At 38.2% G+C, this 15,743-nt stretch overlaps 1 pseudogene across 1 annotated transcript; it reads right to left on the reverse strand.

Annotated features, from left to right (window-relative positions):
- Positions 1-10,388: 10,388 nt before the first annotated feature.
- LOC306669192 (heat shock protein HSP 90-beta-like) lies at positions 10,389-12,544 on the reverse strand (annotated as a pseudogene). The gene has a single exon. The product of its transcript is annotated as a heat shock protein HSP 90-beta-like (transcript).
- Between the last annotated feature and the right edge of the window lie 3,199 nt (positions 12,545-15,743).

The following is a 15,743-nucleotide window of genomic DNA, read 5'->3' on the forward strand; positions in this document are numbered from 1 at the left end:
TTGGTGCTGGTCTGTTCTTCTTTTTCTAGGGCTTTGAGCTGTAGTGTTAGGTCATTTATTTGTTGAGTTTTGCTTCTTTTATTAAATGTGCTCCATGAAATAAATTTCCCTCTAAGTACTGCTTTCATAGTGTCCCAGAGATTTTGATATGATGTTTCTTTGTTCTCATTTACCTCTAAGAATTTTTTAATTTCCTTCCTAATATCTTCTGTTATCCATTCATCATATAATAGCATATTGTTTAATCTCCAGGTGTTGGAATAGTTTCTGTGTTTTACTCTTTCATTTATTTCTAACTTCAATCCATTATGATCTGATAGAATACAAGGTAGTGTCTCTATCTTCTTGTATTTGCTAACATTAGCTTTGTGGCATAATATATGGTCTATTTTAGAGAGGGATTCATGTGCTGCTGAGAAGAAAGTGTATTCCCTCTCGGTTGGATGGTATATTCTATAAATGTCCGTTAAGTCTAAATTATTGATTGTGTTATTGAGATCTATGGTTTCTTTGTTCAATTTTTGTTTGGAAGATCTGTCCAGTGGTGAGAGAGGCGTGTTAAAATCAACTAGTATTATTGTGTTATGGTCTATTTGGTTTCTGAAATTGAGAAGGATTTGTTTGATATACATGGATGAGCTGTTGTTTGGGGCATAGATGTTTATGATTGTTATGTCTTGCTGATTTATGCTTCCCTTAAGCAGTATGAAATGTCCTTCTTTATCCCTTCTGACTAACTTTGGCTTGAAGTCCACATTATTTGAAATGAGGATGGATTCTGCAGCTTTTTTGCTGAGGCCATGTGCATGGTATGTTTTTCTCCACCCTTTCACCTTTAGTCTATGGGTATCTTTTTCTATGAGGTGAGTCTCTTGCAGGCAACATATTGTTGGATCTTTCTTTTTAATCCAATCTGCCAGTCTATGTCTTTTGATTGATGAATTCAGGCCATTAACATTCAGGGTTATTATTGAGATATGATTTGGTTTCCTGGTCATTTGGTTCATTTTTAAATTTTATTTATTTATTTATTTATTTATTTGACACGACTTGTTTCCTCCTTTATTTGACAATTCCTTTAGGATAATTCCTCCCTTTGCTGATTTGCTTTTTTGTTTTTCATCCCTTCCTCATGGAATATTTTGCTGAGAATGTTCTGTAATGCTGGCTTTCTTTTTGTAAATTCTTTTAGCTTTTGTTTATCATGGAAGGATTTTATTTCATCGTCAAATTTGAAGGTAAGTTTTGCTGGGTATAAGATTCTTGGTTGGCATCCATTTTCTTTCAGGGCTTGAAAAATGTTGTTTCAGGCCCTTCTAGCTTATAGGGTCTGGATTGAAAAATCTGCTGATATCCATATTGGTTTCCCCGTGAATGTAATTTGGTTCTTTTCTCTCACAGCCTTTAAAATTCTGTCTTTATTTTGTATGTTAGATATTTTCATAATAACGTGCCTTGGTGTGGGTCTGTTGTAATTTTGTGTATTTGGAGTCCTGTAAGCCTCTTGAACTTGATTTTCCATTTCATTCTTCAGTTTTGGGAAATTTTTTGATATTATTTCATTGAATAGATTGTTCATTCCTTTGGTTTGTTTCTCTAAGCCTTCCTCAATCCCAATAATTCTTAAATTTTGCCTTTTCATGATATCTCATAATTCTTGTAGATTCTGTTCATGATTTCTCACCATCTTCTCTGTTTGTTCAACCTTGTTTTCAAGTTTAAATATTTTGTCTTCAATGTCTGAGGTTCTTTCTTCCAGGTGTTCTATCCTATTGGTTATGCTTTCTATGGAGTTCTTAATTTGGTTTATTGTTTCCTTCATTTCAAGGATTTCTGTTTGTTTTTTTTTCAATATCTCTAACTCTTTATTGAAATGATCTTTTTCTTCCTGTATTTGCTCTTTTAACTGTCGATTGGTGCGCTCATTCAATGCCTGCATTTACTCTTTCATCTCATCATTCAGTGCCTGCATTTGCTCTTTCATCTCATCATTCAGTGCCTGCATTTGCTCTTTCTTCTCATCGTTTGCTTCCCTGATCATTTTAATTATATACATTCTGAACTCCTTTTCTGTCATTTCTTCTGCCATGCTGTCATTGGGTTTTATTGATGTAACATCTAGATTTGTTTGGGGCATTTTCTTCCCTTGTTTTCTCATATTGTTCAGGTATCAGTGGACCGCTGAGATATTGCAGATTTCCTCTATTGACTTATATTGTCCCTGAAGATTTCTAGTATATCCCCTCTTAGCCTTCAGTAGGCTGAAGTCTTAGAGGAAGTTGATAGTGCGGTGCTGCACAAGGAAGCTGCCTCTCTAGGGGTGGTGGCCTTCCAGTGGGGTATATTGCCTGCTAGTGGGCAGAAGTGCCTCCACTTGTTGACCAATGGTCATCCAAAGGGGAACTAGGCTGCGGGCTGAGGCAAGGCCTGTTTGGGCCTGAGTCTCTGGTTTTACCGTCCTTGTGGGAAAACCTTACCCGACAGGGTAGACTCACCCGGTGGGGAGGTCTTGCTGGTCAGTTCCCCTCCTAGAGGTTCCCCTCAATCTACAACTACCACCTGGGCTGGGCTGCCTTCCTCTGCAACGTTCCCAGTGGCCCAGACCTACCTCCTGGGCCTGGGAGCCTCACCCTTCACAGACGAGTCTCCTTAGGCTGCCTCTCCTCAGATAATCTGCCCGCAGTCCTGGAACCTTCGCTCTGACCCTAAGCGTGTCTCTGAGTGGCTCTTCCACCAAGAAGCCTCCTAGGTCCTGGGACCCTGCTCTGCACCTAATCGCCTGGCTATGCAGCCCCTCCTCTGAGCAGCCACCTGGAGCCCCGTACAATCGCTCTGAATCCCAGCGACCCACCACACACCTCTTCCTCCTGACAGCTGCCCGGTGTTCCAGTGGGGTCACTAGGAGTCCAAGCAACTCACTGCGTGCCTCCTCCTCCCGCCAACTGCCCGTAGCCCTGGGCAGTCACTCCGAGTCCAAGTTACCCGCCCTGTTCCTCCTCCTCCTCTAGGCAGCCCCCCGGTGTTCAGGAGCGGTCGCTTTGAGTCCAAACAACTCACCACTCGCTTCCTCTTCTGAGCAGCCACCTGGAGCTCTGATGCAGTCACTCTGAGTCCAATCAACCTGCCACGCTCCTCCTCCTCCTCCAGGCAGCCCCCCCCCATGTTCAGAAGCGGTCGCTTTGAGTCCAAACAGCTCTCCTCGCAGCCCCTCCTCTCAGCTGCCACCCAGAGCCCCAGTGGTTGCTCCGAGTCCAAGCACTGTGCTGAGTGGCCTCCTCTACATTGCTCCCAGTTGTCCTAGTTCACTGCTCCAGTGGGGGGAGGGGTGTCTCCTCGGGCAGCTCTACTTCACCAAGTTCCCTGCATTCCAGGACTACTGCCCCATCCGGGACGCCTCCCCAACGGGAGAGACTCACCTGGCTGCTCTGAGTTGGTCCCAAGTCTCTCAATATCTCCTCTTTTGAATCCTGAGTACTGGAGCAACATGAAATGCAGCCACCCTCTAGTCTACCATCTTGAAACCCCTGTACTAATTTTCTATACAAAGGTTTATTAAAGATAATTCTACAATAGAAATTATGGTTCAGAAAATTCAAATAAGTGAAAGAACATTTAAATGTAAATATTAATGGTCTGATGAAATAACTATAACATGAAGAAGCAAAAGGTTAATGTCTTCAATGTAAGAATGCCTGTATTTGAGACCTAGATCTGCCACACACAAACAAATTTTATGAGGCCTCATTTGGCATTTCTAAGTCTTCATTTTTCTTTTTGGTGCTAAGGATTGAACCCAGGACCTCATACTTGCTATGAATTGGCTGTATCAACTGAGTTCCACTCCCGGGCCCCTTTAAGATAGCCTATCTACTCAAAATGACAGTTATAAGACTCTGATTTCTTCATGGCAACATTGTTGGGATGATCAAATGAACAGATTGTACATAAAAAGTGCTATACAGAATAAGAATTATAGTAGTAAAATATTTGTTAAAAATGCAAAGTAATATTTCATTCATTCATATTTTTTCCCTATCAAAACTGGAGAGATTTTAAATGACATTTTGCTTTTGCCTTAATTTATTTTACTGGAACTTCATTATACTTAGGGTCCAGGTAATTATACTTATTCTCTCATTCAATTTTTTTTTTTCTTTTCTCTTTTTCCCCTGTTCTGGGGATTGAACTCAGTGGCACTCGGCCACTATGCCACATCCCCAGCCCTATTTTGTATTTTATTTAGAGACAGGGTCTCATTGAGTTGCTCAGTACCTCACTTTCGCTAATGCTGGCTTTGAACTTGCGATCGTCTGGCCTCAGCCTCCAGAGCCACTGGGATTACAGGCAATAGCCACAGTGCTGCCCTGCTCTCATTCAGGTTTTTTTTTGTTTGTTTGTTTGTTTGGTGCTGGGGATTGAACCCAGGGCCTTGTGCATGTGACACAAGCACTCTACCAACTGAGCTATATTTCCATCCCTCTCATTCAATTTTAATGAGAAAATATATTAATAATTATACAATTTTTAAGAATTTTAACCAGCTTCTGTAATACAGTAAATGTTAAAGAAAACAACTCTGTCATATTAGGCACAAACTTCCCACCTTACTTATGAAGTATTTACTAAATATCTTTGGAGTGAGGCTGGGGATGTAGCTCAGTGAGAGAGCTGGTGCTTAGCATGTGTTCAATCCCCAGTAAAAAAAAAAAAAAAAAAAAAAAAAAAGAGAGAGAGAGAGAGAGAGAAGAAAAAAAATGTGCAAGATAAATATCTTCTGAGAAAAATCGAGAGACGGTTATTTTAGTAAGAGTTAAGGACAGCAACTTGAAGTACAGAGAAACTTAAAAGAAAATGAGAAAAAAAAAAAACTTGAAAGGTAATCAAAGAAAAGCCTCCAGGGAAGTCTTTTCTCCAGTCAAGAAGGATGTACTCAAAGCTTATTTAAAAGAGAGCAAAAAGAGCTATTAGAGTAATAAGAATAGTTGATATGAAAGAATATAAGAATGGTGTCAAGGGAATCAATCAGGCAAGGAAAATGAGACACAAAAGCACAAGTGTTCTTAAGGGAGAGAGAAATTGAAAACTGCTTACGAAGAAAGAAATGTAATAAACTAAGAAACTTCAGACATCCCTGAGGTTACATTTTAAAGAGAGAGTTATTTATGTTCATGTCTCTCTGCCACTAGATTTTTAGCTCCTTAAAGCAAGGTACTGGACTGTATTCATTCTTGCATCCCCCGACGCAGTTAGCTCAGTTCTATCGGATAAAAGGTGCTCCATCGGTGTTGAGTTGAATAAGAATAAAAGTTACCTGTACTGAAGTTTATATGCTGGCTCTGAAACACAGTGAAAAAGATGAAGAAAGACAAAACTTAATAAATTTATACTTGTTTATCTATCCATTCTACAAATTCTTACCATCAAGTGCTAGGAAAGATCTAGCAATGAATCATATGTGTTAGGATTCTGTTTTTATTTACAAAAATATAACCCAGCTCTTCTAAGTTAAGCATTAGAAAGAGAATTTCTAGGTGATCAGAAGGCAGTTGGACCCTAGGGTCCTGTATATTTCCCCTGTTTTTCCCTTGCTATTGAGATCTCCAAACTGATTGCCAAAGAAATAAACATTCTGGGGGATGCATATCTCACTTTTGGCATCTTACACAAATTATGAAGAAATAATCTCCTGATTTCCTGAAGTACAGTTAAAATAATTTTTGAAAGATTGATGGAGCTGTGAATGTAGCTCAGTGGTAAAGCACTTGCCTAGAATGCACAATACCCTGGATTCCATCCTCAGTACTGCCAAAAGAAAAAAAAAAAAAAAAGATGAAGGAAAATAGCCAGGTGTTGTGGTATTCACCAGTAGTCTCAGTTACTTGGAATACTCAGGAGGCTGAGGCAGGAGGATTGCTTGAATCTAGGAGTTCAAGACCAGCCTGGACAACAGTGAGACCCTGACCCCCAAAGGAAAAAAAAAAAGCAATAAACTTAAAAAAAAAAAAAAAAAGCATGAATTTCCATAATCTGGGTTGAAGTTATGCAATTCTCTACAGCTCATGCACTACCATGGAGCATAGGGGAAAGACAATTAAAAAACAGATATTACCTAAGTTCCAGTTCTTTCTTTTTATTTTTTATTTACTCTTTTAAGACATATATGACAGTAGAGTATACATACATGGGATATAACTTACTTTAATTAGGATTGAGGTAGTTTCTTAATACACTTCCAGCTGGGAGTAATGGTTCATGCCTGCAATCCCAGCAACTCAGGAGGCAAAGGGAGGAGGACCATAAGTTTGAGGCTGCCCTCAGCAACTTAGCAAGACCTGTTTCAGAATAAAAAAGAACTATACATAGCCCAGTGGTAAGGTAAAGCCTTCCTTGGTTCAATCCCTAGTACAAAAAAAAAAAAAAAAAAAACAAGAAAAAAAAGAAAGAAAGAAAAAAAAAAAAAAAAGAAAGAAAGAAAGAATACATTTCCAAACATTCTAATTTCTTGACCTTTGAAGAGTAAATCTTAAGTCATATCAATTTTGGCTTCACTTACTTAGTAACTTTCCTGTCTCAGAACTAGCCTCTTTGGCAATTGTCAACAAAAAAGACATAGTCCTTCAGACAAGACTCTACTTGCAGGTCTGAGGCTTTATGTCATGAACTCTTCAGGAGATTGTATCATGACACAGTGGGCTGATGTTTCTCTGAGAGATATACACATACAGTCATAGATAGTATGAGTGGGAAAGTTAGTTCCTCACCATGAAGGCACTTTTCTCCAGTTTCCACTTTCATTTCTAATTAGAGAAATGGCCTCTATTTATTTAAAAATATCATAGTTATATAAAAGGCTTAAAAATTTTTGAGATTTCATTTCCAAATATCCAAAGTTCATGTGTATGTAATCCAGAAAGACAACAAATTGTATGTACAAATGTTCAAAACCCAGTTCCCACACTTCTCAAAGCACTTGTATCAGCCAGGTTTTCATTGCTATTAAAAAAATACCTGAGGCAGGCCAACTTTATAAAGAAAGGAAGTTTATTTAACTCGTAGTTTTGGAGACTGGAAGTTCAAACAGCATTGTTCAGGCTGTGGTAATTTGTGTCCTTTGGCTGTGTCACATCATGGCAGAAATTGTCTCTGTGTGGTCTCTTTCCCTTTCCTTACAAAGCTACCGTATTCATACATGAGGGCCCCGCCCTAATCTGATTTCATCTGTTCCCAAAGGCTTGACCTCTAAACACCATAGTTGGATCATGTTTCCACCTTTTTAATACCATGAACATAAAATTGGGATCATTAAATTTCTCCATGAGTTCACAGGTGAGGGAGGGAAACCATATTCAAACCACAGCAGCACTCATGAATGGAAGAGGATGTGTGGAAAGGGTAGAAGAGAGAAGCTGCTTTTTAAAATGTAGCCAGTGTGCTGGTATAATTCTAGTAATGCTCACAGGGCAATCTCTTTGAGTCTTCACAAACAACCCCATAAATTAGGAGTTATCATGCCCATTTTACAGGTGTGGAAAACAAAACACAAAGTGTCTAAGTGAAAAAATCTGTGTGAATCAGCTTTCCATTGCTGCAACAAATACCTGAAATAATCAACTTTTTAAAGAGAAAAGGTTTAAGCTGATTTTAGACATCTCAGTCCATGATTAGTTGGCCCCTTTGCTTGTGTTGGGCCTGTGGTAACATATCATGGCATGAACATGTGGCAGAGCAAAAAACTCATGTCGTGGCTGGGAAGTGAAAGAGAGAGAGGAAGAGACTGGAGTCTCTGGTTCCCTTTGTTGCTTTGTTTTTTTTGTTTGTTTGTTTATTTTTGTGTTCTGGGGATTGATCCCAGGGCCTTATGCATGCTAAGCACACACTCTACCACTGAACTACACCTCTAGTTTCACATAATCCCCTTCAAGAACATACTCCAGTGGCCTGCAGACCTCCCACTAGGTCCCACCTCTTTAAGTTTCCACCACCTCTCAGTATTGCCATGCTGGGAATCAAAACTTTAACACAGATCTTTGAGACATTTCAGATTCAAAGTATAGCACAATCTGTTTGTTAGCTTATACTTGTTGTGCTAGATTGGATTGGATTCAGCTTAATGTAAATCACTCTACAGACAGTTTACTATGAAATTACTATGTGTAAGCATTATAAATGTATCATAGAAGAAACAAAGTGTTATACATTCTCTGTCTTCAAATTACTTCCACTCTAGTAATGGAGATTAAAAAATCCACTCCACTAATGAGGAGGTCATTCATAACCATGGAAATGGTACTTTCATATGACAATAGAGAGGGTAGAAGCAACCATCCAGTAACTTAAAAATGAATACAGAGTGTGAGGGAAAAGAAGCACTGCATATAAAATGGTGTACTCCCAAGACATGTTGACTCAGGTTAAAAATTCTCAAGTTCTTTTAAAAATTGAATTTGCTTAGTTAACATTGAGTCATTCATTCAGAGACAGCCTTAGGGTAGGGACATTAATTAGAACCAATTGTAGCAGATCCTGATCTAGCACAGATATCTGCTTTACCAGGAAGGGAAGGAGGGAATGGGGAACAGCCTTTAATGAGTCCAGAAAAGAATTGTTCCACAAAGATCAAAAAGTGAAGGCATGTACAAAGAGAAGCTGCATTAGAAGCTAGCAAATATATGAACAGAAAGAATCCAACAACCTGAGAAGCAATAAAAACTATTTGGCAATATATGTACTAGTGGCTAAGTACATAAATTTAAACCTCAAAAAGAACCAGGTTTGGATCCTGGCTCCCCTGAATAAAGTTACTTGGCATCTTTGAACCTCAGGTTTCTCATCTGTGTAATGGGAGAAAATAATAAAACCTTATGTGGTGGTTGTAAAGGTTAAATAGGCAAATGTGAATAAAATGCCTGGGGTATTATGCATTCCCTTAAAAAAATGTTTATATATATTTTTAGTTGTTGATGGACCTTTTCTTTTGTTCATTTACTTATATGCGGTGCTGAGAATCAAACCCAGTGCCTCACACATGCTAGGTAAGCACTCTACCACTGAGCCACAACCCCAGCTGGCATTCTTAATTAGCTGGTTCCAACTGTGATTATTCAGTGAGCTGAAGAAATTGTATTCTTGAATTTAGTGAATAATTGGCTAATCTACTGGTGTTAAACTATTGGTGTCATATAATTTAAAGGAATGTTAGGCAAATATTTTATAATACTGGTTCTTAACTGGTTTATTCTCACTTATGGGTGGGGCATTTTGAGAGTTGATAGGGAAGTTTTTTTAAATGTGGCTATAATATAAATGAAAAGAAGAATGTAGTTTGTTGTATTTGGAATTTTACCATTTTGCCTTGGATTGAACCCTGGGACTTATGTGTATTAGGGAAGCACTCTCCTGCTAAGATATATCCGTGGCCCTTGGTGTCATCCTTATGATAATCAACACATCTGTTGCTCTTACGGTCATGGGATTCATATTAAAGTTACATGTAGGTATGAGCATCTAACTTTGCTTTTAATTATCTTATATATTATAGATAAAGCATTATATTACTTTTTAAATAAATTATTAATATACATAAAATATATTATTTATACATGTCAGGTCAGGATAATAAAGAAGGCATTACAAAATATTTGCTATTAAAAGGGAATGTTGGGTCTACTGGGGTTAAGAGTTATACTCTAGTATTATGTCTAATGGCAAGGAGATTGTTAGCAATATAAGACTGAGTGAAAAAAAAAAAGTGGGTTTGGTTCCATTTTTACAAACACCACAAAAACCCATACTCCTTCACCTGTAAGATAGGATCACAAAGACAAGAGAGCTAGTAACTCCAGAGGTCTCTTATGTACATGACAGTTCTGTGGCATTTCCGTCAACTAATTCATGTACTTCATTCATTTCAATTGGAAAAGTATGGTCATGTATTGTTTGGATTTCTAGGAATCAGATGGAAAACAAAATGCAGGTTCTAATTCTGGTCATGTTATTAAAGTTTAACTTTTTAAAAAAAATTTTGCGTACTTGAATTTTGGAACAAAATAAAACAAGAAAAACCACAATACAACATCCAACCCTGCTATCAAACTAGGTAGGGGATGGGGGCTTGAGGACCTTGTTTCCTCCTTTAAGACACCAAAGACAGGAGAAAACCACAAAGTAAAATCTTCATGGATTCCAAGCTTAAGATTTTTAGAGAATGCCTCATAGAATTTTTTGTAGTTCTCCTTGTCTTCTTCCACATCAGAAAAGAGCTCAAGGCACTTCTTCACAATGTTTTTATGACCATCAATCAGCAGAGGAAGCCAGATGGGAAAGGGTCATTCAAGGCCACTGTAGGAGCCATGGGGAAACTATATAGAGGGTAGAGTTCTCAGTGGCAACTCCTAATCTACTTCTTTTATTCAAGATGCATTCTTATCATCCTTGAGAGGGGGTATCTCACCAGAAACAGCATTGCTGGGTTCCTCCACTGTCGCTTCATCTTCATCAATGCCTAGGCCTAGCTTTATTATGGGGTAGATGAAATTGGAGTGGATCTGGGGGTTCTCAGGGGAGAAGCCAGAAGAGAGCAGTGTAGTTTCAAATAGCACCACCAGGTCCTTGACAGCCTTGTTATTTTTGTCTGCCTCTGCCTTTTGCCACAGTGTCTCGGCAATGGAGTAGTCAGGGTCAGCACTTTTTGGCTATCATATAGCCCATTGTAGTGTTGTCTCGAAGTGCCTGGACCTTCATAATCTGCTCCATGTTGACTTTACAGCCATAGGTGCTGGTAACAAAGCAGCAGGGTGAAGACACAAGCCTATTGGAGATTGTGACCTTCTCAACCTTTTTGTCCAAGATTTCCTTCATGAGCTTGCAAAGGTTCTCAGATTTTGCCTTCCTCTCTTCCAATTTCTTTTTTTTCCTCCTCGTCCTCAGGTAGCTCCTGGTCTTCCTTGGTCACAGAGACCAGGCTCTTCCCATCACACTCCTTGAGTTGCTGCATGTAGTACTCATCAATAGCCTCAGTCATGTATACCAACTCAAAGCCCTGCTTCCACACATGCTTCATGAAAGCAATAGTTGACCACCTGCTCTTTGCTTTCACTAGTAACGTAATAGATGGACTTCTTTGTCTCCTTCATGTGAGACACATACTCTGACAGAGAAGTCATCTCATCTCCAGACTGAGAGGTGTGATAGTGCAGCAGCTCATAAAGGCGCTGCCAAAGTAAAATCTTCATGGATTCCAAGCTTAAGATTTTTAGAGAATGCCTCATAGAATTTTTTGTAGTTCTCCTTGTCTTCTTCCACATCAGAAAAGAGCTCAAGGCACTTCTTCACAATGTTTTTATGAATAACTTTCAAGATTTTGCTCTGCTGGAGCATTTCTCTGGAGATATTCAGGGGCAGAGTCAACAACACCATGAATAAAGTTGAGATACTTTGGTATTTGCTCATCATAGCTGTCCATGACGAACACACAACGGATGTAGAGTTTGCTATTGTCGTTCTTCTTCTTGTTCTCAAGAGGTCAAAAGGAGCCAACCGAGGGGTGAACGACAGTGCCCTGAATTCCAACTGGCCTTCTACAGAGAAGTGTTTGACTTCCAGGTGGTCTTCCCAGTCATTGGTGAGGCTCTTGTAGAATTCTCCATATTCTTCCTGAGTGATGTCATCAGGGTTTCTGGTCCAAATGGGCATGATCTTGTTCAGTTCTTCACGCTCAATATATTTCTCCTTAATCTTCTTCGTTTTCTTTTTCTTATCCTTACCAGTGTCATCCTCCTCATCTGAGCCCACATCTTCAGTCCTGGGTTTCTCCTTCTCATCCTTATCTTCTTTTTCTTTCTCACCTTTGTCTTACTCTGCCTCATCATCACTGATTTCCTTCTCTCATTCTTTCTCTAAATAAAGGGTGATTGGATAGACTATGAACCTCAAGTGCTTCTTTACCAGTTCTTTGACCCACTTCTCCTCCAAGTACTCTGTCTGCTCTTTGAGGTAGAGAATGACTTTAATACCTAGCCAATGGAATTGCCATGATCAATCCATACAGTGAAGGGTCCCCTTGGTAGAAGACTCCCAGGCATACTGTTCATCATCATTGTGCCCTGTGATCGCAACCACGTTCTCTGCCACCAGGTAGGCAGAATAAAAATCCAACACCAAATTGCCCAGTCGTGGATATGTCGGCTCTAGCCTGACGAGCCTCCATAAATGCTTTAGTTCCAGACTTGGCAATGGTTCCCAAGTTGTTTATGAGATCAGCCTTGGTCATGCCAATGCCTGTGTCCACCAAAGTCAGGGTCCTTTCCTGAGGGTTGGGGATGATGTCAATTTTCAGCTCTTTACCACTGTCCAACTTGGCAGGGTTTGTCAGGCTCTCACAGCAAATCTTGTTCAAGGCATCGGAAGCATTAGAAATGAATTCCCGAAGGAAAATTTCCTTGTTGAAATAGAAGATATTGATGATGAGAGACATGAATTGGGCAATTTCTGACTGAAAGGCAAAGGTCTGCACCTCCTCCTCTCCATGGTGCACTTTCTCAGGCATCTTGACTCTGAGTTTTAGAGTAGGGTGGGCCCAAACAGTGTGCCAAGTCATTTAACTTTATAGGTTTTTTTTTTTTTAAATCTGAAAAACCTGAGACTTAAGCTATATTATCAATGACAAAAATTTCTTGCTTTATGATTCCATGATTCTAAATCAAAGTTTTGCTGATTACAGGTTGAGGCAGTATTTTCTGAAGTATGCTCTACAGAACACTGGTATGGTAGGACATTTATGAGTATGAAGTTAGTAGGTTTCTATGGTCCATATATTTGAGAAAACACTGGGTTAAACAAAGTTAAACATGGTTCTTAGTTAAGACTTCTTAATTTCCATGTTTAACTTTAGAGTATTGAGTTTCCAAGAGAAAAAAAAAAATACAATGTGTGGCAGGCACAGTGGTGCACACGTGTAATACCAACGGCTCGGGAGGCTGAGGCAGGAGGATTGCAAGTTCAAAGCCAGCTTCAGCAACTTAGCAAGACCCTGTCTTTAAATAAGATACAAAAAAGGGCTGGGGATGCAGCTCAGTGGTTAAGTGCCCCTTGGATTCAATCCCTGCTACGAAAAACAAGCATAGTATTTTCCTGTTTTTATTTGAGCACAGAATCTCCCCTCTCCCTATATTCTGAGAATCTCATGGAAAATAGTGTTTTGCATAGCAGATGCTGTGACTCACTATTTTAAGATGATGTGAGTATTTTAGAAGTTTTTATTTTCAAATGAATGAATCCCATGGTGAATTTTTAGGCATCATAACATGTAACAGGGAAAATAATCTTGTGTAGTAATTCTTTTAAATTACATAATATGATGAATCTTAACTTGCAAGTTCAGGTTGACAAAAAGGAGGAACTGAAAAAGTTAACCTAGGAACATAAATTAAAACGTGTGATGAACATGAGTCATTTTAGGACTAAAGAGTGAAATAGAGGTTGCATATTCACATCAAAAGATTTTCTCTATTTCATAAATTCAGTGGAAAAATAATAGGCTTGGTTGGCCTGTTCAGTTAAAACAGTTAAATTGGAAAGTTTTTTTTTTTATGTAGAAAACAGGACAATATAGATATTGAAAGAATATACTATTATATACAGAAAATAAACAGGAAGAAGTTAGAAGATTTAAAATATTAGAAATTTTTTTACAGGCTATTTTTAGCAATTGGGATACCATCATAGATGAGATAAATATAATATAATTCAGGAAAGAACACAAGAACAAGATTATCCCTGTTGTTGGGTATGATGGTGGAAGCCCATAATCGTAGCTACTGGGTAGGCTGAGGCAGGAGGATTAGAAATTCAAGACTAAGCTGGGCAATTTAGCCAGAACTGTCTCATAATAAAAAAATACACAGCGCTGGGGATGTAGCTCAGTGGTGGAGTGATTGCCTAGCATATGTAAGGCCTAGAGTTCAATCTGAGTAAAGTGTGCACACACACACATACACACACACACACACACACACATACACACACACACACAAAATCCCTATTGCGGAAAAAGAGCACAATTTCTTTAGGTAATGATTATTTTAAAGGTCTGCTAGTGGAAGTTCATTGAATTTGTTTTGTGTAGGTCGTGTATCAGCCTTTAGTATTAGTTTAAAACAAAAAACAAAACTTAATGCTTGGTACCTAAAGAGTTATTCCACATTATATGTATCAAATTTCAAAATGTAAATTATTTAATGGGTGGAATATCTGTTGCAAAATTCTAACATCTAGTTTATTTGTCCTGTCATACTATGTGCTTCTGGGCCATAGTTTCCAGCATACTTGAAAACTAATTCTAATGGAGATTCCTCAGAAAACTGGGAATGGAACCACCATTTGATCCAGTTATCCCACTCCTCAGTTTATACCCAAAGGACTTAAAATCAACATACTACAGTGACATAGGCACATTAATATTTATAGTAACTCAACTCACAATAGCTAAACTATGGAACCCCACCTAGGCACCCTTCAACAGATGAATGGATTAAAAAAATGTGGTAAATATACATGATTGAATATTACTCAGCTTTAAAGAAGAATAAAAATATGGCATTTGTTGGTAAATGAATGGAGTTAGAGAATATCATGCTAAGTGAAATAAGCCAAAACCAAAAAACCAAAGGCTGAATGTTTTCTCTGATATGCAGATGCTAATTCACAATAAGGTGAGGGGGATAGGGAAGAATAGAGTTACTTCACATCAGATAGAGGGAAGTGAAGGGAGGGGAAGGGACATAGGGGTAGGAATGATAGTAAAGTGAAACAGACATTATTACCTAATGTACATATATGACTGCATGACTGATGTGATTCTACAATATATATAATCAGAAAAATGAGATTATGCTCCATTTATGTATGATTTATCAAAATGTAGAAATGCATCCTACTGTCATGTATAATAAATTAGAACAAATAAAAAAATTAATTAAAAAAAACATACCAAGGAAAACTTAATCATGAAGGTAAATCTACCATCAAAATAGAAACAAAACCAAATCGTGAGATAATGGATTCTAAAATCAAATAAAGATTTCTTTCCCTTCTTTTCTTTCTTTCTTTCCATTTTTCTTGCTAAAAAATTGGTCTTGGGGATTGAACTCAGGGCCTTGTATACAGTAAACCTGTGCTCTACCACTGAGCTACTCCCTCAATCCAGGGCATTTAAAAATAATATACACAGTCCTTCAGGACAATAACAAAATTTAATTCTATATTTTACTTATCTATTAAGTCTGTACATGAACAAGTCATTGAGGTTGATTTCTTGGGGGAAAACTATCATCACCTTAATCACGATTGAAATTCATTTATTGTGGGTGAATCAGTTATTATTTATGTTCTGATGGGATACAATATGAAGTGTAGAATGTACCATGATAAATTCTAGTCAAAAAATGTTTAATTTGAATCTATTATACCTTTATCTATAACATCTAATTAATAGAAAACACTGAGGATAGTGGAACAAGTCAAATGATGACACATTTGTCTAATTAGATAAATCAGAAAGTATGACATTCTTTTTTTTTTTTTTTTAGTATGACATTCTTCAGAACAATTGTCCTGGTTCCCTCAATAAGTCAAGGTTGTAAAAAGGGTCAGTGTTAGATGAAGGGAGACTTAACCATATTAACTGGATACAGTGTGTGATCATGGGATGGAGACTGGTTAGAACAAAGTAGCTCTAAAGGACATTT

Source organism: Sciurus vulgaris, assembly GCF_902686455.1.
Source record: "Sciurus vulgaris genome assembly, chromosome: 9".
Lineage (NCBI taxonomy): Eukaryota > Metazoa > Chordata > Mammalia > Rodentia > Sciuridae > Sciurus > Sciurus vulgaris.